General features: G+C 45.1%; 1 protein-coding gene across 2 annotated transcripts in view; it reads right to left on the minus strand.

Moving 5' to 3' along the window:
- The window catches only part of AMOTL1 (angiomotin like 1), a 201545-nt gene that overhangs the window by 123149 nt on the left and 54919 nt on the right, over positions 1 to 23477 (minus strand). The gene's annotated exons all lie outside the window — the stretch shown is intronic.

The raw sequence follows: 23477 nt of genomic DNA on the forward strand, positions 1-23477 counted from the left end.
CCTGCCTGGACTGAGGCAATGAGCTAACCAGCCCACCAGCAGTTTTACTTCTCCACTCAATCCTAGCGGGTTGTGTGCCCTTCTGATTCCAGTCTATTCTCCTAATACATCCCTAACGGTTCGGGAACCCCTGCTCTCAAGATTTGTTGTTGTTCAGTCACGAAGTCCTGACACTTTGCGACCCCAATGGACTGCAGCACGCCAGGCTTCCCTGTCCATCACCAACTCCCGGAGCTTGCTCAAACTCATGTCCATCGAGTCAGTGATGCCATCCAACCATCTCATCCTCTGTTGTCCCCTTCTCCTCTCACCTTCTATCTTTCCCAGCATCAGGGTCTTTTCCAATGAGTCAGTTCTTCACATCAGGCGGCCAAAGTATTGGAGATTCAGCTTCAGCATCAGTCCTTCCAATGAATATTCAGGACTGATTTCCTTTAGGATTGACTGGCTTGATCTCCTTGCAGTCCAAGGGACTCTCAGGAGTCTTTTCCAACACCACAGTTCAAAAGCATCAAGGTGCAATAATATATAACAATTATTTACCAAATACCTATCACATTTAGAGTTTGATACCCTAGTACTTGACAACACAAAAAAGAAGCAGCAGCTAACCAGCCCTTCAAGGATTTATTTATTTAAAATAACAAAATATGCCACCACAGAGCAGGAAAGCACTGAAGATACTTGGAAAAACTGAGAGGACTGAGTTACATGCAGGAGAAAGGAGAGCCTTGAAGGGTTCTGGAGCTCAGAGCCACTGGCATTGTAGGGATTTAACATCGGCTGGGGCTTCTTCAAATCAAGCTTCCTTGGTGGTTGAGATGGTAAAGAGTCTGCCTGCAATGCAAGAGACTGGGTTCCATCCCTGGGTCAAGAAGATCCTCTGGAGAAGGGACTGGCAACCCACTCCAGTACTCTCGCCTGGAGAATCCCATGGACAGAGGAGCCTGGTGGGCTACAGTCCACGGGATCACAAAGAGTCAGTCGTGACTAAGTGAGTAACATAGGCTGAGGAAGAATGATGCATAGAAAGAGGAGGGAAAGTAGGAAGGAAACTAAAATGTATTAATTGCGCGTGATTCTATATCACGATATCCTGAGAGACAGCAGAATTTAATAGTTAAAAGTATCCACTGGAATGAAACCTAGATGGATTGGTGAGTCACAGTTCCACCACTCTGTCTGCGGACACTTGGGCAAGTCACCTAACTTTGCTAAATCTCAGTTTCTTCTTTTGCAAGATGAGGGAAACAGCATCAAACCTCACGCGGTGGTTGTAGGAACTGAATAAAGTAGTAAATATAAAATAGCACAATGCACATAAGTGCTCAACACACATTTGCTATTATTTCAAGCAACACTCCAATAGCCCTGGAGATAGGAAGCCCATCTGGGAAATAGCTGCAGAAAACAATGACACGTGAGGTTGGGCAAAGGAGGTAGAAAAGAGAGATACCAAATCTTTGAAGATACCAAATAAAGGGAAGATAACCAAATCTTTGAAGCAACATTTTATCTCTTTTCATTGACTGGACAGCTATCCTGGGAGAAAGAACAAAGTAATCAAGTTAACTCGGATTTTGTGGCTGGGTCATAGAAAGAATGGATCATTCTTGGAAGATTTATAAATGAGTTAATCCAACGGATGGACCAAGGATGGAAGAAGAAGAAGAACTGAGAGGGAAAACTGGTTTGAGAAAGATGTTGAAGGGCTTCCTGTCCTCTGAGCAAGAGAAAATAAGGCACAAGGGCCTTAGCTGAGAAGTCAAGAACAGAATTATAGAGAAAAAGAGATGAAACTGTGAAGATCAGTTTACTTGGACAATGCCCATAACAGAAAATTCAGGGAAGAAGGAGGCAGAAGAGGCAGGAGCTGGGGAAGAACATGGGTCTCCCACGTTGTAGGCAGACACTTTCCCATCTGAGCCACCAGGGAAGTCCAGTAGAAGAGCTAGGAAGGTTTAAAGGCATGTAATCCCAGGGACGGGGGAGCCTGGTGGGCTGCCGTCTATGGGGTCGCACAGAGTCGGACACAACTGAAGCAACTTAGAAGCAGCAGCAGCAGCAAGACAGAGGGGGTTTTAAGAAGATGCTATCAAATACTACAGACTCTTAGGCTTCTGAAGAAGTGACAGGCACAGTATGTGGGCTCAAGAATCTGCTGATCCAATCAAGCAGACAACACGTAGAATTTTCAAATTGATCCCGAGTGATGATTAATTTGGCAGGCAATTTTTTCCCCTCCAAACATTTTCATTTTCTCAACCATTAATAATCACTATATCAAATACAGAAAATGAACAGTCTTCTACATCAAATATATGTGACTATTTTTCAGGCGCTAAGACCTGAGAAAAACACTTTGGATTTGACCAGTAAGAGGTCATCAATAACATTTTACATATATTTGGTTTCAGATTCCAACTATGATTGGGACCAAATAGAAACAAGGTATGTTTACACTAAAAACTGAATGCAGCTCTACGGGCAGAAAAGCAGTCAACCAGTCAGCATCTGTGGTTTTGGATCTACGTACTCTACATTGCTTTCAAACTGTGGTGCTGGAGAAGGCTCTTGAGAGTTTCTTGGACTGCAAGATCAAACCAGTCCATCCTAAACGAAATCAGCCCTGAACATTCATGGGAAGGATTGAGGCTGAAGCTGAAGTTCCAGTACGTTGGCCACCTGATGTGAAGAGCTGACTCATTAGAAAAGACCCTGACGCTGGGAAAGACTGAGGGCAGGATGAGAAGGGGACGACAGAGGATGAGATGGCTGGATGGCATCACTGACTCAATGGACGTGAGTCTGAGCAGACTCCAGGAGACAGTGAAGGACACGGAAGCCTGGCGTGCCACAGTCCCTGGGGTCGCAAAGGGTTGGACATGACTGAGCAGCTGAACAACAAAACAAGCAGGGCCAGGCTCTGTGCTGTCATCCTACGCAGGCATTTGGTTCATTGAGTGAATGATGGATATGAGGCCGGTTTGTCTGGATGTTTCAGCCTCACACCCACGGTGACACACTGGTCTCTTCTTGCCTCATGGCTTTCTCCTCTGAGCACACTACCTAATATTCATTAAACACATGTGCGTGTGTGCTAAGTATATTCAGTCATGTCTGACTCTTTGTGACCCCTTGGACTGTAGTCCGCCAGGCTCCTCTGTCCAGGGGAACCTCCAGGCGAGAACACTGGAGTGGGTTGCCAGGCCCTACTCCGGGGGATCCTCCCTACCCAGGGATTGAACCTGAGTCTCTCATGTCTCCTGCATTGGCAGGCAGGTTCTTTACCAGTAGCACCACCTGGGAAGCCCGTTAAACACATAATCTGATCTATATAAAACACAAGAAGCAGAGGGTGGATACCATCATGTACAGGGAAAATGCACCTACATTAGAAAGCTCATAAGGAAGAGGAGAGGCGTTAGCTGCAAACAAACCCAAGATCCTGGCTGAGATATTCAGTAGCTCAGAATATAAAGCACCTGGCATGTCACAGGTATTTATTAAATGATAATCATTGTTATTTGCTATTCTTACTACAGAAACTTTCAGAATATTGAAAGCTCATACTGTTTTGGCTGAATGGTTGTTTCAGTGTTTCTCAACCTTGGCACATGTGACATTTGGGGTTGAGATTTTTTTGTGATGAGGACTGCCTTCTGCATTGTTAGGTGCTTAGCAGCACCCCTGCCTCTACCCATGTGACGCCAGTAGCAACCTTCCCACCCCACGTTGTGGCAACTAATAACGTCTCATTGTCATTGTTCAGTCGCTCAGTCGCGTCCAACTCTTTGCGACTCCATGGACTGCAGCGCGCCAGGCTTCCCTGTCCTTCACTATCTCCTGGAGTTTGCTCAAACTCATCTCCATTGAATTAGTGATGCCATCCAACTATCTCATCCTCTGTCGTCCCCTTCTTCTCCTGCCCTCAATCTTTCCAGCACCAGGGTCTTTTCCAATGAGTCAGCTCTTCACATCAGGTAGCCAAAGTATTGGAGCTTCAGTTTCAGAATCAGTCCTTCCAATGACTATTTAAGGTTGATTTCCTTTAGGATGGACTGGTTTGATCTCCTTGCCATCCAAGTTTAACTCTCAAAAGTCTTCTTCAGCATCACAGTTCAAAAGCATTAATTTTTTGGTGCTCAGCTTTCTTTATGGTCCAACTCTCACATCCATCCAAACTATTGCTTTAACCAGATGGACCTTTGTTGGCAAAGTAATATGTTTGCTTTGTAATATGCTGTCAAGGCTTGTCATAGCTTCTCTTCCAAAGAGCAAGCGTCTTTTAATTTCATGGCTGCAGTCACCATCTGCAGTGATTTTGGAGCCCAAGAAAATAAAGTCTGTCACTGTTTCCATTGTGTCTCCATCAATTTGCTATAAGGTGATGGGACTCTGATGCCATGATCTTTGGCAATTTTTGAATGTTGAGCTTTAAGCCAGCTTTTTCACTGTCCTCTTTCACCTTCATCAGGAGACTGTTTAATTCTTCTTCACTTTTTGCCATAAAGATAATGTCATCTGTGTATCTGGTAATGTCATCTGGTTATTGATATTTCTCCTGGAAACTTTGATTCCAGCTTGTGCTTCATCCAGCCCTGCATTTCGCATGATGTACTCTGCATATAAGTTAAATAAGCAGGTGACAATATACAGCCTTGAGGTACTCCTTTCCCAATTTGGAATCAGTCTGTTGTTTCATGCCTAGTTCTAACTGTTGCTTCTTGGCCCGCATGCAGATTTCTCAAGAGGCAGGTCAGGTGGTCTGCTTTTCCCAACTTTTTAAGAATTTTCCACAGTTTGTTGTGATCCACATAGTCAAAAGCTTTAGTGTGGTCAATGAAGCAGAAGTATATGTTTTTCTAGAATTCTCTAGCTTTTTCTATCATCCAATGGACCACCAGGCTCCTCTGTCCCTGCGATTTCCAAGCAAGAATAATGGAATTTCCTTCTCCAAGGAATACTGGCTCCAGACTTGCCAAATGTCTCCTGTGGGCAAAACTGCCCCTGGTTGAGAATGTCTGAATTAGCTGAGTAGTTAATTTTGCCCAGCTTACAAGCTCCCAAGCTTCTAAGTATATTGATCATTCCACTGAGTTGTTGGGTGAATCCAGTTGCATTACTAATATGAGCCAGCCTCGGTTTTGTTCATTCTACAGTTTATGTCATATTATGACAATTTCTTTCTCTTTCTCTCTTCATGAACAAAAAACTAGTTAGGTATTATTCTGTTTCCAAAGATGGTATAGAGAGTGTCTTTTTTCCCTAAAAACTGGAATCATACTGAGTTTCTAAAACAACAGCAACAATCACTATTAAAAACAAGGACAGTTATAACTGGAGATAACTTTGATCAGAATGTTTACACTTAAGATTGCTTACAGTTACCATTCTGAAAAGTATGCTGGTGTGTTTTATTCCAAAAACATGTCCTCTCTGTTCGCAGCTAGAAAGAACAGCGAGAATGGCCCCTCCACGGCCTATCCAGCAGTTCTAGTTCTTCTCTTTCTCAGTTCAGTTCAGTTCACTTGCTCAGTCGTGTCCGACTCTTTGCAACCCCATGAATCGCAGCACACCAGCCCTCTGTGTCCATCACCAACTCCTGGAGTTCACTCAGACTCACATCCATTGAGTTGGTGATGCCATCCAGCCATCTCATCCTCGGTCGTCCCCTTCTCCTCCTGCCCCCAATCCCTCCCAGCATCAGAGTCTTTTCCAATGAGTCAACTCTTCACATCAGGTGGCCAAAGTACTGGAGTTTCAGCTTTAGCATCATTCCTTCCAAAGAAATCCCAGGGCTGATCTCCTTCAGAAAGGACTGGTTGGATCTCCTTGCAGTCCAAGGGACTCTCAAGAGTCTTCTCCAACACCACAGTTCAAAAGCATCAATTCTTCGGCACTCAGCCTTCTTCACAGTCCAACTCTCACATCCATACATGACCACAGGAAAAACCATAGCCTTGACTAGACGGACCTTAGTTGGCAAAGTAATGTCTCTGCTTTTCAATATGCTATCTAGGTTGCTCATAACTTTTCTTCCAAGGAGTAAGCGTCTTTTAATTTCATGGCTGCAGTCACCATCTGCAGTGATTTTGGAGCTCCAAAAAATAAAGTCTGACACTGTTTCCACTGTTTCCCCATCTATTTCCCATGAAGTGATGGGACCGGATGCCATGATCTTCATTTTCTGAATGTTGAGCTTTAAGCCAACTTTTTCACTCTCCTCTTTCACTTTCGTCAAGCGGCTTTTTAGTTCCTCTTCACTTTCTGCCATAAGGGTGGTGTCATCTGCATATCTGAGGTTATTGATATTTCTCCTGGCAATCTTGATTCCAGCTTGTGTTTCTTCCAGTCCAGTGTTTCTCATGAAAGCCTTTGACTGTGTGGATCACAATAAACTGTGGAAAATTCTGAGAGAGATGGGAATACCAGACCACCTGACCTGCCTCTTGAGAAATCTGTATGCAGGTCAGGAAGCAACGGTTAGAACTGGACATGGAACAACAGACTGGTTCCAAATAGGAAAAGGAGTATGTCAAGGCTGTATATGGTCACCCTGCTTATTTAACTTCTCTTTCTAGAATATGTATTAAAGACAAGAACATCTTCCAGTACACCTTGTACCTTAAATGCCAAAGACAAAGAAATGGGGAAGCTCTCACCATCCCCAAGGACTCCAGCCATTCTGTATGGTTCAATTCAAGAGAAAAAAGTTCTTTTATAGCATAATCTCAGAGTGGGGGTTTTTGTGGTTGTTCAGTTGCTCAGTCATGTCCGACCCTTTGTGACCCCATGAACTGCAGCACACCAGGCTTCCCTGTCCCTCACTATCTCCTGGAGTTTGCTCAGATTCATGCCCACTGAGTCGTTGATGCCATCGGACCATCTCAATCTCTGTTGCCCCCTTCTCCTCCTGCCTTCAATCTTTCCCAGCAGTGGGGGTGAGGAGTTAAAATTCACATCTTATACGTGATCCATCCGGAAATCAAAAATTACTTATTGTGCGTCAGTGACAGAGCCAGTATTATGCTAAGCAGAACATAATCTTCAGGAAAGTCCAAGGTCAGGAGGGGCAAAATTAGAAATAACTAGAAAAAAAATTAAGTCTTAAACAGAAAGACTACGTGAACGAATTAACAGAAAGCATAACAGGGTTTGAAAGGAGGCAGAACCATGTGAGAGCTGCAGTGGTTCATTTATTCATTCATTTACTCAAAAAATATTATCAATTACATTGAATAAGCCACACCCTCCTTTAGGTGTGCAAATAGCCTACCACAGGCCCTGCTCATTAAAATGTATATAGATCTATAACTACAAACTGGTCTACCTGTGATGAAGAAAAGGAACAGGGTTCAATAACAAAGGTTAGTGATGGACAGGGTAGCTACTGACAGGGAGTGGAAAGGAAGGCTTCTCCACGGTGACAAAGAAGAGGATGAAGAACAGTCCAGTTGAGCAAATAGCCTGAGCAGGGATGTTAAAGCAAAAAGGAACTTAAAGGAGGCAAAGCAAGGGGTGCCTGTAGGGACCCAGGCCAGAGCACCCCAGGATGAGTTCCCTAGGAAGGTTACGTGTGTGTTAGTTGTTCAGTCGTGCCAGATCTTTGCGACCCCATGGACTGTAGTCTGCCAGGTGTCTCTGTCCATGGGATTTCCCAGGCAAGAGTACTGGAATTGATTGCCATTTCCTTCTCCATTAGGAAGTGAAAGCCACTCAGTCATGTCCGACTCTTTGAGACCCCATGGACAGACAGTCCATGGAATTCTACAGGCCAGAATACCGAAGTGGGTAGCCATTCCCTTTTCCAGGGGATCTTCCTAACTCAGGTTCAAACTCAGGTCTCCCACATGGCAGGCAGATTCCTAACCAGCTGAGCCATGAGAGATGCTCAAGAATACTGGAATGGGTAGCCTATCCCTTCTCCAGGGAATCTTCCAAACCCAGGAGTCAAACCAGGGTCTCCTGCACTGCAGGCAGATTCTTTACCAACTGAGCTACTAGCCTATGGGAATGGTCCCTTTCCAATCATCCTTCCCTGGTGGCTCACATAGTGGAGAATCTGCCTGCAATGCAGGAGACCCTGGTTCAGTCCCTGGAGATGGAAATGGGAACCCACTCCAGTATTCTTGCCTGGAGAATTCCATGGACAGAGGAGCCTGGCAGACTACAATCCATAGGGTTGCAAAGAGTTGGACACGACTGAGAGATTAACACTTTCACTTTAGGATGTAATACTTTATGAGTCTCCAGCAACATGAGTTTCAAATTAAGTGGAAGAGAGAAAAGGAACAGCAGAAAATGACCAGTTTGGCTCATCTCACACGCTAGCAAAGTAATGCTCAAAATTCTCCAAGCCAGGCTTCAACAGTATGTGAACCGTGAACTTCCAGATGTTCAAGCTGGATTTAGAAAAGGCAGAGGAACCAGAGATCAAATTGACAACATCCACTGGATCGTTGAAAAAGCAAGAGAATTTCAGAAAAGCATCAACTTCTGCTTTATTGACTATGTCATAGCCTTTGACTGTGTGGATCACAGTAAACTGTGGAGAATTCTTCAAGAGATGGGAATACCAGACCACCTGACCTGCCTCTTAAGAAATTTGTATGCAGGTCAAGAAGCAACAGTTAGAACTGGACATGGAACAATGGACTGGTTCCAAATCAGGAAAGGAGTATGTGAAGGCTGTTTGTTGTCACCCTGCTTATTTAACTTATATGCAGAGTACATCATGAGAAACGCTGGGATGGAAGAAGCACAAGCTGGAATCAAGACTGCCAGGAGAAATATCAATAACCATATGCAGATAAAACCACCCTTATGGCAGAAAGCAAAGAAGAACTAAAGAGCCTGTTGATGAAAGTGAAAGAGGAGAGTGAAAAAGTTGGCTTAAAACTCAACATTCAGAAAACTAAGATCATGGCATCCGGTCCCACCACTTCATGACAAATAGATGGGGAAACAGTGGAAACAGTGACAGACTTTATTTCTGTGGGCTCCAAAATCACTGCAGATGGTAACTGCAGCCATGAAATTAAGAGACGCTTGCACCTTGGAAGAAAAGTTATAAGCAACCTAGATAGCATATTAAAAAGCAGAGACATTACTTTGCCAACAAAGGTCCATCTAGTCAAAGCTATGGTTTTTCCAGTAGTCGTGTATGGATGTGAGAGTTGGACTACAAAGAAAGCTGAGCACTGAAGAACTGATGCTTTTGATCTGTGGTATTGGAAAAGACTCTTGAGAGTCCCTTGGACTGCAAGATCCAATCAGTCCATCCTAAAGGAAATCAGTCCTGAATATTCATTGGAAGGACTGATGCTGAAGCTGAAATTTCAATACTTTGGCCACCTGATGTGAAGAACAGACTCATTTTAAAAGACCCTGATGCTGGGAAAGATTGAAGGCAGGAGAAGAAGGGGATGACAGAAGATGAGATGGTTGGATGGCATCACGGACTTGACGGACATGAGTCTGAGTAAGCTCCAGGAGATGGTGATGGACCGGGAGGCCTGGTGTGCTGCAGTCCATGGGGTCGCAAAGACACGACTGAGTGACTGAACTGAACTGAATTGTAAAAAGTTTAAGATGGGAACAACCTGAACATGAACTCCACATTGGTCACCTAACCACACGAAAGGTGCAGCCTCTCTAGAGCCTTCAAGTGAGTCCTGCTGAAAACAGAGGAAGACTCAGGATGCTCAGTGCCTACAGGACAGAGGTTCTTCAACTTTAGCTGCATGAAAGTCACCAGAAGAGCTTGCTGAAACAGACTGCTGTGCCCCACCATGGAGCTTCTGATTCTTTCGGTCAGAGTAGGGGCCAAGGATTGCACTTCTAACAAGCTCCCAGATGCTGCTGATGCTGCTGGTCTGGACCACACTTTGAGAACTCCAGGTTTAGAATATTTGAGGACCTACATTTCAATGCACTCAGAATCCCAACCTAAATGAGGGAACAGGTAAGTGATACTGTAGGAAGAGATGGATCAAAACTCAGTCTTCTCTCTGGAGCAAGCAAGTACGGAAGAGCATCTCCTGTGTCCCAGGTGATGTCGTGTGTTACGTGTTACCTTGTTTCATTGGTACATGACACACTGCATGGGAGGCATCATTATCTGTGTTTTACACCTGAGGGAAAGAGGCTGGGCCAGGTTATGGGAATCTTCCAAGGTCACATGGCTCTAAAGTGACAGGGCCAGGTTTCAAACCTGTTCTTCCGAGCAGAGCTCTTGATCTTGCCGCTACACTTTGTAGCCTCCCAAGCACACGTCCCCTCCTCCAAGCTCCCCTGGAGAGGAGAGATGCTTCCCTGGCTCCACACCCACCACGCCACTGCAAAGCACTCTGGGGCCTACCCCGTGCAGTCAGTGATGGATACAGACAGCTGTCTCCTGGGCTGCCCCAGTGGCTCAGATGGTAAAGCATCTGCATGCAGTGTGGGAGACCCGGGTTTGATCTCTGCATTGGGAAGATCCCCCGGAGAAGAGACTGGCAACCCCCTCCAGTATTCTTGCCTGGAGAATCCAATGGACAGAGGAGCCTGGCGGGCTACAGTCCGCAAAGATTTGGCAAAGATTTGGACATGACTGAGAGACTAACACTTTCTTTCTCTTGTCTCTTGAGGGCTGCTAGGGACCTGAACTTGTTAAGTTCTTCTCTTTCCTTAGGAGAAGGAATAAGCTCTATTAAGTCCCCACAGATGCACTGCCCAAAGTATATTACAGGGCTTCCCAGGTGGTGCTAATGGTAAAGAATCTGCCTGACAATGCAGGAGATGTCAGAGACATGGGTTTGATCCCTGGGTTGGAAAGATCCCCTGGAGCAGGAAATGGTAACCCATCCCAGTATTTTTGCCTGGAGAATCCTATGGACAGAGGAGCCTGGTGGACTACTTACTGTCCAAGGGGTTGCAGAGAGTCACACACGACTGAGCTCGTACTGGGTAGGGGGAAGCATGTTACATACATTATCTCTTTCTAAACTAGCAGAAGTGGTTTTCAGCCTGTGGGGTGCAGGTAAGTATTTTAAAACACAGGCTGAGGACTGAGACGGTTCTGGGCTTAACTTTCCTTCTGTCACTTATTAGTTATATGACTGGCCAAATTAACTGACTAAAGATCAGGTTTTCTTCTTTTGAGAAAGTAGTAATTACAACAGTATTTGCCTCAAAGGGTTGTGAGAAATTCATGAGTCAGTTTAGTGAAAAGCTGCCAGCTCTTAGCATGCAGCAAAAACTCCATAATTATTAGCAATGATTGCTAACCTATTACCCATTTTTTTTTTCAAAATATAGCCATTTTAGAGGACTTTTAATTATTGATGTGCCAGACAGTGCCAGACACACAGCTTCTTCTTGACAGTTTTTTTTTCTTTTGGCCATGCTGTGTGGCATGCAGGATCTTAGTTCTCTGATCAGGGGTCAAACCTGTGCCCCCTGCAACAGAAGCACAGTGTCTTAACCACTGGACCGCCTGGAAAGTCCCTTTTGACATGTCTTGAGTTTAAGAACATTTGGTTGGTGGATCTAGGAAATATGAATGACGGTATCTTGATTTGAGCCTCTCCCACATCCCAACTAGGAAACACATCTCCAGAGACTCTTAACAGACAAAACAGGAAAAATGTGAGTGATTTTTTGATTAGGCATTTTGGGTACATAAAAAAATTAAATAAGCACCCCCAATGGGTACTGATTAATGGAGTGATATTAACTTGAGTGGCCTTCTCTGGAGGCTCTGTGGTAAAGAATCCGCCTGCCAATGCAGAAGGTATAAGAGACTTGGATTCTACCCTGGGTCAAGAAGATCCCCTGGAGGAGGAAATGGTAACCCACTCCACTATTCTTGCCTGGAAAATCCCATGGACAGAGAAGCTTGGTGGGCTACAGTCCATGGGCTCGAAAAAGAGTCAGACACAACTGAGCAACTAAACAACAGCAACAAATTAATTTGGGTGGGGGTTTGAGGTCAAGGGTTCTGATGATCCCACTATGACAAATATCGGTCAAGTCATATGTGAGGTCAGGCTCAGTTCTTAATGACAAGTTAAAACCAGAATCTTCTCTTAGAAAGCACCGGCAGAGGTTGAGCAGGATGGGAAGGGATGGCAAACCAGAGCATGTTAAAAAAGAGACCCACAGCCACTGTGGAAAACCGTATGCAGGTTCTTTTAAAAACTAAAGTTACCATATAATCTAGCAATCGCACTCCTGGGCATATATCCAGAGAAAACCCTAATTCAAAAAGATATAGACACCCCAATGTTCATAGCAGCACTGTTTACAATAGCCAAGAAATGGAAGCAACCTAGGTATCTATCAACAGCTGAATGGATAAACAAGATGTGGTACATATATACGATGGAATATTACTCAGCCACAAAAAGAGTGAAATAATGCCATTTCACAGCAACACGGGTAGACAGACCTAGAGATTATGTACTAAGTGAAGTCAGACAGAGAAGGACAAATATTACATGATGTCACTTAAATGTGGAATCTACAAAATAATACATATGAATCTATACACAAGACAGAAAAAGACTCACAAACAGAAGAAATACATGGTAAACAAAGGGGAAGGAGGGAACCATAAATTGGGAGGATGGGATTAACAAATGCACACTACCGCACGTAAAATAGAGAAGCAAAGATTTACTGTATAGTGCAAGGAACTATATTCATTATCCTGTAATAAACTATAATGGAAAAAATAGAAAAAATATACATATATATGTATAACTGAGTCATTTCGCTGTATACCTGAAACTAGCACAATATGGTAAATCAATTAAATCTAATTTTAAAATTAGAGGTAGTAAGGAGGCGATTAAGATACAATTTGATAGCCATCTTTGAATATCTCAAGAGCTTTCAGAAAAAGGAACAGATTTACTCTATGTTTGCTATAAAACCTCTAGAAAATTCTTTTTCAAACTCTAGTAGGCAACCCATTACTGGAAATCAATTGAACAGGTTAATCAACATTTTAAATAAATAAAATAGAACAAAATGGAAAATATCAGACGCAGTCAATCTAATAAGAGGTAATGGCTATTCCACAAAACTTCTGTTTTAGTTATATTTATATTCAAATTTGTGTGAGTCTAATATAAAATGTATCCTTATGTTGGGCCACAGGGGGGAAAAAAAAGTGTGAAAGCTCTAGAAGGGAAAACGTGGACAAGTGGGTGCAAGAAACAAGAAATCAGGTTTCAGTTTTTTTCAAAGAAGCTAAAACTTCTTTGATTATAATAATCAGTTCAGTTCAGTCGCTCAGTCGTGTCTGACTCTTTGCGACCCCACAGACTGCAGCATGCCAGGCCTCCCTGTCCATCACCAACTCCGGGAGCCTACTCAAACTCATGTCCGTTGAGTTGGTGATGCCATCCAACCATCTCATTCTCTGTCATTACCTGCCTACATGGGTGACGTCTCTAAACTTGCTTTAGAGGGTCCCTCAGTCTCTCATTTGGCAAACAGTCTGGAATGTCAAGTTGACAGTCACAAAAATAATGATGATTATAATGGAAAAACCAGTGAAATTCAAAAGAACATGGTTTAACAGCTTTGTCCCCCAGAACCCTACCACTCCAAATTTGAGGGCCAAACAAGTGAGACAAACATAGGACCTCCCTGGTGGTCCAATGGTTAAGACTCCACCCTCCCAATGCAGGGGGCCTGGGTTCGATCCTGGTCAGGGAACTAGGTCCCACATGCCCCACCTAAGAGTTCGCATGCCACAACTAAAAGATCCAGCACGCTACAAAGACAGAAGCTCCCGTGTGCTGCAACCAAGACCAGACTCAGCCAAATAAATAAATAAAAATATTTTAAAAGGAAGAGAATTATCTTTTATATATATATAAAAGAGTGGGACAAACAGACCCCACAGGATGTGCACAGAATTGGAGGAAGGGGTTAATGAGGTTACACTCTCACTTTGTAGAGTTTCCATGTCAAACTGGGCTTGTATTAGGGAGAAAATCCTGCCTCATTCAGAACTCAATTTCAGGGAGCCCCGAGGAGGAGTTGACTTTAGCTGCCGCCAGCTGTTCTAACACAGACATAACCTGTTCATGCCCTATATCTTTCCTCTTGAGCTCATGCTGTGAAGGGTGGCTCTCCTCCAGGAAGCTTGCCTGGTTCATCTTCCCTGGGGTCCCACGCCTCCTTGAATACTTCCCTTATAGCACTCATCATCATAAAAAGTAACTGAAAACACTCATGGAGTGCCAACTGTTAATATGTGCTAAGCACATAGTTTGCATAGGTCATCTCATTTAATCCCTTCCCTCTACCCTGTGAAGGGCTTCCCTGATGGCTCAGCAGGCTGCAGTGGAGGAGAGACTGGAGACACTAGTTCAATCCCTGGGTCTGGAAGATCCCCTAGAGGAGGAAATGGCAACCCACTCCAGGATTCTTGCCTGGGAAATCCATGGACAGAGGAGTCTGACAGGCTACAGTCCAAAGGGTCATAAAGAGTTGGACACGACTGAGTGAATAAGTGCATCTCTACCCTATGAAGTATTTGCCTTCCCATACCAAAGATGGGTAAACTGAGGCCTAGAAAGGTCAGATAACTTGCACAAGGTCACACAGTCAGTAGGTGCCCACTGGCCTAGAGAAGCCAGAGCTCCTAAATTGTAAATTTTTTCTGTCTATTGAGCTTTCTCCTCGAGTTAGGTTATCAGGGCTCTGAGGGAAGGATTAGGCCTTATTCACGCTCATGTCTCCAAGCCTGCTGTGTCTGGTAAGCTGTAGGCAGTATTATAAATGGGTCAGCCCATAATATTATAGTCAAACAGGCCCTTGGACAGCAAAGAGATCAAATCAATCAATCTAAAGAAAATCAATATTCATTGGACAGAATGATGCTGAAGCTGAAGCTCCAATACTTTGGCCACCCGATGTGAAGAGCTGACTCACTGATAAAGACCCTGATGCTGGGAAAGATTGAGGACGGGAGGAGAAGGGGATGACAGAGGATGAGGTGGTTGGATGGCATCACCGACTCGATGGACATGAGTTTGAGTAAGCTCCAGGAGATGGTGATGGACAGGGAAGCCTAGCGTGCTGCAGTTCATGGGGTCGCAAAGAGTGTGACATGATTAGTAACTTAACAAGAAGAAGCCTGGATGCAAATCATGGTTCTGCCAAGAATCTGCCACTGAGTACCTGCCACTAGAATCAAGAGTCCGGGTTCTAGTAATTGGCTCCAGAGTTGAGGACAGAGGTTAGGAATTCCAGCAAGAGAGGACAGAACTGGCTCAAGCCCTGGCTCCCTGACTCCCCAGATGTGACTTGGCAAATTACTGAGCTTGTGTAAACTCTCACTCTCCATCTGTCAAGTCAGGGAAATCTCCTACCTCAGCACCTACCTCACAGGATTGTTTTGAGATGCCTGACATAAAGTTCTTAGTGAGAAACCTAATACGTGAAAGGGACTCCACAAAAACTAGCTCTTTGTAAATTTAATTAATTAATTAATTTGGCTGCACTGTGTCTTAGCTGTGGGATGTGAGATCTTTGTTGCTGCATACAGGGTCTTTCATTGCAGGGTGCAGGCTCTTTATCTGTGGTCTTTGGGCTTCGTAGTTGAGGTACGTGAGCTTAGTTGCCCCAAGGCATATGGGATCTTAGTTCCCCCAACCAGGGATCGAACCCATGTTCCTTGCACAGGAAGGAGGAGATGGTCAACCACTGGACCGTCAGGGAAGTCCCAACTCTTTTTATTATTAATATACTGCATTTTATAAAGCCATTTGAACTGGAATAAATAAGTTTTAGTTAACTATTGGCATAAGTATTGCAAGTTTGAGACACAGCTTTTATTCAGGAGATCAGAACTTGGGGAAAATGTGTAAATAATTTTGGGGAGATTTCTTGTATAATTATTTATTTATTTGGCTGTGCCAGGTCTCAGCTGTGACCTGCAGGATCTTGATTCTTCATTGCAGTGTGCTATATCTTTTAGTTGTAGCTTGTGGGATCTGGTTCTCTGACCAGGGATTGAACCCAGGGCCCCTGCTCTGGGAGCAGGAAGTCCCAGGTACTGGACCACCAGGGAAGTCCTGGGGGAAACTGCTCTTAAAGAATTCCTCCAAGAAGAATTTGGGCTTTCTTGTATTTACACAACACTGAAAGAGTTCCCAGAAAAAGAGGAGAAAAAAAATCCATGAGAAGGTTGGGGATGAGGAATCAGGGCTACCATTTCCAGTTACATAAGCTGTTCACTGCACAAGAGTGCCTGGCTGAGGGTGTGTATGAAACAGAGGTGTGGAGCCAGAATCTAGCTTGCCTTCTACTCATGAAACTGGGGACACAGTCTCTGCTTTTCATCCACTTGGAGAGCATGCTTTTTTCTATTTTGCCCTGAGGCACTCTTTGGGCCTGTCTTGGCTCTAGCTTTATACCTTTGTGATTGATTCAGTTTGTTCTTTTCCTTCAGTGTTGCTTCCCTGGTGGCTCAGCTGGTAAAGAATCTGCCTGCAATGCAAGAGACCTGGGCTCCATCCCTGGGTTGGGAAGATCCCCTGGAGGAGGGCATGGCAACCCACTCCAGTATTCTTGCCTAGAGAATTCCATGGACAGAGGAGCCTGGTGGATTATACTCCAAGGGATCCCAAAGAGTCGGACACAGTTGAGCGACTAAGCACCAGTACAGATGACAGAACAGGGGAGAAGAAACAGAATGGAGCTCCGGGAAGGAAAGCATACTTGAAAGTGACGAGGGAAGTGAAGGAAGGCAGAAACAAAGGAAAGCAGTGGAATAAGGGTGACGTTTAGTAAATGCTGGCCATCTGTGGGGCACTGTTCCATGTGCCTTAGCTGTGCTGACTCACTGGGTCCTGGTTACACTGCTACACGACAAGGAGAACCACTGGAGGAGGAGGCGGCAGGTGTGCACGTGAGGTTAACCCCCACGTGCATCTGCCCAGGACAGACGCTGCTGGCTACGCTCCTTAGTCTATGAAAATGTTCAGAATCTGGAATCTCTCTTTTGAGTCTATGGTGGAAATGGCTTTTAGAGCCAAAAGGAAAATAGTTTTTTAAAGGAAATAAATCTGAGTTCTCAGGTGGGTGGCTGGCCCACCAGCAGGGCTACATAATGGACTTCTATTTTTGATCAACAGTCGGTCCTTTGGCAGACAGAAGCAAAGGACCCCTGACAGGTTACAAGTCCCAGCTTGTAACATGGTCCCAGAGTTCGACCATGAACTTTCCATATGGTTCATCCCAGACCAGGTTCTGACACACAAGCCCCTTCTCTATTTTCTTAAGAACCTGTGAGAGCATGCTAGGTCGCTGCAGTCATATCTGACTTTGCAACCCTATGGTCTGTAGCCCACCAGGCTCCTCTGTCCATGGGATTCTTCGGGCAGGAATACTGGAGTAGGTTGTCATATCCTTCTCCAGGGGATCTTCCCGACCCAGGGATCGAACCCCCATCTCCTGAGGCTCCTGCATTGCAAGCAGATTCTTTACCGCTGAGCCACCTGGAAGAAGCTGACGTTCCGTAAGATATTTACTGTTAAACAGTGACCTGAAGGCAGCTCCAGTGTCCAGTCTTCCTGGTGGTCTTTAAAAGAAACCCCTCGAGGGTGTGGTAGGGAACCCTCCTACACTGTTGGTGCTATGGAAAGCAGTATGGAGCTTGCTTAAAAAACTAAAAACAGAGCTTAACTTAAAATCCAGCAATCCCACTCCTGGGCATACACCCAGAGAAACTGCGATTAGAAAAGATACACGCACCCCAATGTTCACTGTAGCACTACTTACAATAGCCAAGACCTAAGACCTTAGGAAGTAACCTAAACGGCCATCAACAGATAAAGAAGATGTGGTATATATATACAGTGGAATATTACTCAGCCTTAAAAAAGAATGAAATGATGCCATTTGGGGCAACATGGGTGGATCTAGAGATTACCATACTAAGTGAAGTAAGTCAGACAAAGACCAAAATTGCTTATGTGTGGAATCTAAAAAAATTAGTACCAATGAAGTTATTTATAAAACAGAAATAGACGCACAGACATGGAAAACAAATTTGTGGCTACCAAAGGGGAAAGGGGGAAAAGGGATAAATTAGAAGTTTGGGATTATACACACTATTGTACATAAGATAGGTAACCAACAAGGGTCTACTGTATAGCACAGGGAATTCAATATCTTGTAATAACCTATAAGGGGAAAGAATTTGAAAAATTATAGATAGATAGATAGATATAGAGAGAGCTGAATCACCAACACAGCATTGTAAGTCACCTATATTTCAATAAAAATATTTGTAAATAGATACAATAAAATTTTCTAGGGCCCCCTCCAAAAAAATAACCCTTCTGAAAAGAGGGTGAAAATAAACCTTGCTACCAGGTGGTCAGTAATCTTGCCTACTCTGGATTTGGGGCTACAAAGGTGATGGCGGGATGAGAATTGAGCAGAGACACATACATATACATACATAGATTTGATGTTAAAACAAAAACACATGTGACATGATGATGAATGCCCACATCCAGCTATTCTGTAAGGAAAGTGTTTCAACTGACAGCCCAAGACAGCAAAACCACCCCTGAACATCTGTTTCCCCCATTTTGCCAAAGAGCATTCTTTTTTAATCCTTTTTTAATAATTTGACCTGTTCCATTTTTCTGGCAGAGGGCCCTGGCAAGGCAAGCACTGGCTTTTCTGTCTGTATTCCAACTTCAGATGGGAAAAGGAAGGAGGCAGCAAGAGGGGGAAGGGAGAGGAAAAGACAGAGGGGAACTGAGGCAGACACCGGGGAGAGGGTATACAGGGATCCAGACGCGGGGAGAAAGGAGAAAAGGGGAGGGACACCCAGGAGAGAGAGAGCCGAGGAGTCCCAGCAGGCCACTTTAATATGCCCACCCTGGGGGGTGGGGGGGCACGACTGATTTGAAAGAAACCCAAACCAACAGGACATATTCCAGAAAGATCATCCAGTACAAATGTGACCCAGAAACCCGTAATCACAGCATTCTCGACCAGATCAAGCTGGTTATTTAACACTTTTTAGACTCGGAAAGTCTTTAACAATTGATGAAATATCATCATTTCTAAGTTTTATGTTTAACATTCAGGAATAAATGGACACAGTCCTATGTTTTTCTAGTAAAACATCTCTTTGGCAAGGAAAATGTCCTTTCCATTCTGTGTGTGTGTGTGTGTGTCTGTGTGTGTGACTTTTATCCCACTATTCCATACCTCTTTTGCCATTTTAGCCTAGATAGACACCCATTTCGGCTTCCCAGGTGGCGCTAGTGGTAAAGAACCTGTCTGCCAGTGCAGGAGATGTTAAGAGACGCTGGTTCGATCCCTGGGTCAGGAAGATCCCCTGGAGAAGGGCATGGCAACCCACTTCACTATTCTTGCCTGGAGAATCCCATGGACAGAGGAGCCTGGCAGGTTACAGTCCATGGGGTCACAGTCAGACATGACTGGAGCGACTTAGCACAGCACAGCACAGATAACCATTTACCCCCCCCCACCACCAGAAGTGATTCTCATTTTCTCCTGTCTACTCCATTCTCTCTCCCAAGGAAAACACCCCGAAATAAGACCTCACCTCCTGCGCAGTGAGCAGTATCACTTCGCCGACAAACACCAGGGGAACTGGGATGAGTTTTACACCCAGGCCGGGGTCCACCTGCCCTCAGTTATGCTTTCAGACATTCTTCTCCAGGCTGCCCCTGCCCTGCCCCGAACTGCCCGGCCGCCAAGCTCTGGTTTCCTTAGAAATGGCATTGGCACCATCCGGAAATGGTAAGAGTTTCCTGTCCCAGCGGCTCCGCGCTGCTGAAACACGGATAGGAGAGCGGGAACTGGATGATGGAAGCTAGGAAGAGTTTTTCTGATTGCCGTTTCAGATCCCATTATGGAAAATTCCTTTAGAATATATTAATCATTATTTGGTGGTCTAAAGAAAAAAAAGAAAATATATATATATACACATACACATATGGCTTTGCGCACCTACTATTCATTCATTTATTCAACAAGAATGTATTGGACAGGCTTCTACTGTGTAATCAAGCCCTGTGCTAGTTACTTTTACATCATTTATAGAAACCAAATCCTCCTGCATGCATGCTCCGTTGTGTCTGATTCTGCAATGCTCTGAACTATAGCCCGCCAGGCCCCTTCTGTACATGGAACTTTCCAGGCAAGAATACTGGAGTGGGTTGCCATTTCCTTCTTCAGTCCCCCTGGGAGGAGGGCAACTTCTATATTCTCCTCTCCAAGAAACAGAGACTTGCTTGTGGAGCCAGAGATTCTATTTCGAGTGGAGGTTTTCCCTCTAACTAGCTGAGGGACGCTGGGCAGATAACTTAATCCCTCTGAGCCTCTGTTTCCTCCTCCATGAGGTGAAGATAATTCCTTCTGCCTCACTGAGTTCTGCATTTGAAACAAACTGATAAACTCAAGGAGATCAATCATGCAAGAGGCTGAGTGCCCAGATTTCGGAAACTGTAACAATGGTGAGCCACTCTGTAATTGTTTTGCTGGAGCCAGGAGACCAGACCACGCCTTGCGGTAGGGTGAGGTTTCCTGTGAAGAGAATTGAATTTTCCACAGTCAATCATCCTGAGAAAAGTTAAACTGGAGTGAAAACTCCCTCCCTCTCAGAAGCCACAGCCGCGGGGAGGAGGAAGGCAGGACAGACGGGCTTCGAAGGCTGCAGAGATCTGGGGCAGATCCAGGGGTGGAGTGAACGGCCCTGGCCGTTTAAAGACCAGCTCAGAGCCAGGCACGTGGCCAACCTAATCGCAGCCCCTAGGTGAGTGGGGGCTTGTGGAGTGACTAGAAAGCCCTGGGCCAACTCTGCAGCATTTGGAGAGGGGTGCCCTCGGCCCTTTGGCCAGCCCAAGGCAGGCCACTGGGAAACAAGTTAGGCTCCAGGCAGGCGAACGCCAAGCCCTGGGTCCTGTCTTGAATAGAGGCAGCAGCAGTGATGGCTGTGTCGTGGGGTCACTGGTTCCTGCAGAAAGAGGTTGTGAGCAGTTACCAAGGTGTCCACTGGCCTCAATAAGGTGTATCTGGATTCCAGCTCCCTTGGCAAAAGACTGGAACAATCAGAACTGACTCTCTGGATGTGAACAAGCACCCCTGAGAATTACTGGGCTTAAAATTAGAGGGTAGCCTTAGAAAAAGACATGATTTGTTAGTAATGTGTGCTTAGCCGCTCAGTCGTGTCCAACTCTCTGCAACCCTTTGGACTAGACTGCCAGGCTCTTCTGTCCATGGGATTCTCCAGGCAAGAATACTGGAGTGGGTAGCCATTCCCTTCTCCAGGGGATCTTCCTGACCCAGAGATTGAACCCAGGTCTCCTGCACTACAGGCAGGAGCCATCAGGGAAGCCCAATTTGTTAGTAATATGCACAGGAAAATCCTTGGAAATTGTTATTGGGCTATCAATGTGGTTGGTATGATTTAAACTCCAAGCTGGGAAGCTGGGTAGACTGTTTACACCCCTACAGAGCCCAGCACAGGGTAAGTGAATAATAATAAAGGTCTGGGACCTTTCTCCTTATTTCTCCCCACATGATGAGAAGGAAGAAACTTTGGTTGCAGGAACAGATCTGCAACCTCTTGCTGCATCCTCTTAACACAGGGTGCAGAAGAGGAGATGAGTGGCCATATTATTTAATTTATGTCAAAAACCAGGTCTTTCAGAAGGCTTGACCATGCCTGTAGGGATCAGGGCATTCATCCAGGGACATGAAACATAGTAAACATTTAATGATGGTTACGACATTCAGAAGACTCTTGAGTCCCTTGGACTGCAAAGGAGATCAAACCAATCAATATTAAAGGAAATCAACCCTGAATATTCATCAGAACGACTGATTCTCAAGCTGAAGCACTGATACTTTGGCCACCTGATGCAAAGAGGCAACTCACTGGAAAAGACCCTGATTCTGGGCAAGACTGAGGGCAGGAGGAGAAGGGGCGACAGAGGGTGAGATGGTTGGATGGCATCACTGACTTGATGGACATGAGTTTGATCAAGCTCCGGGAGATAGTGAAGGACAGGGAAGCCTTGTATGCTGCAGTCCCTGGGTTCCCAAATAGTTAGACACAACTGAGTGACTGAACAAGGACGACGACGACATTCAAGTGTTCCTTCTAAAACCCATTTGCTCCTCACCACTATGATCTGAGGCTGGTACTATTATTAGCCCTATCATATCAGAGAGAGTCCCAACAGGAAATGGGTGGTATACTCTAAAAAAAGCAATTGAAGGGCCTGCTGATGAGATTGTGATGGGTAGGAAGAAGGGAAAACAGGCGACGGGGGAGCAGCCTGGGGCGAGCCAGATTGGGTGTGGCTGCCACCCCTCATTCAGAAGGGGAGGTTCCAGAACCCAGCAGGATCCAACGCTGCAGGAGAGCAAGCGGTGGCCTAGACTGATCCAGCCATGTCATTCCACAGCCCCATGGGAAGGGACTAAGTACCTTGACATCCCTTGGTTTCCACCCTCCCACATCCTGGTGGTACCTTTCACTGGCCAAAAAGGAAGCCAGGGGTGTCCATCCAGAAAGGTAAGTTTCCCAGGGCACTGAGCAGGGTGGTGAAGGATGGTAAGTGGGTATGGAAGAGCATCAGAAGAGAGCTGACACATGAGTTTATAGATTAGGAAACAGACATATAGATGACATAACCTGCCCAATGTAACAGAGCAAATAAGAGGTGGGATCAAACTGAAGCCCACACAGTATGACTCTGAATTCATGCTCTCAACCATGACATGCACCCTAGAACTGACTGAAAAGATTACTCGTTATCCAGCACCTTTTCCCCCTTGCATCCGGCTCAGTCATCCTTCCACTAATAGACTCCACTTACTCCCACCCAGATTTTCCAGCCTTCTTGGAGCAAGGTATGGCCATCTGACTAGAGTTCAGGCCAAAGGAATGCAAATGAAACAATGTGAGCAGCTTTTAGATAACACCCTCCACTTTTCTTCTCTCTTTCCTATAGACGGGGATGTGGGATATGATGGTGTGATCTGAAGCAGCCACCTTAGCCCACAGCAGGGAAATTCCATTTGAGGTTATCAGAGCATGGCGAAGCCACTATATCAGCGCTGAACTGCTTATGCTCCAAGTGAAAGACAATTTAACTTGTTTCTTGTTTCACTCACTGTTATTTTAGCCTTGGTTGTAGCAGCCGAACCAGTAACTTATACAATACAAAGACCAGGATGTAGCTCAGTCACTGTGGTTAAAGCAGTAGGAGACGTGACCGGTAGAGGTGGTTAGTGATCACCAACGCAAGTGCGCTCCTCTTCTTTCTGGCTGTTGCTGCTGCTGCTAAGTCGCTTCAGTCATGTCTGACTCTGTGCGACCCCATAGACGGCAGCCCAACAGGCTCCCCCTGTTACTAGACTACATTTCCCAGCCTCTTTCCATCTGCGTGAGGCTATGGGACTAGCTCCCACCT

This window comes from Oryx dammah, unplaced genomic scaffold (assembly GCF_014754425.2).
Source record: "Oryx dammah isolate SB20612 unplaced genomic scaffold, SCBI_Odam_1.1 HiC_scaffold_17, whole genome shotgun sequence".
Lineage (NCBI taxonomy): Eukaryota > Metazoa > Chordata > Mammalia > Artiodactyla > Bovidae > Oryx > Oryx dammah.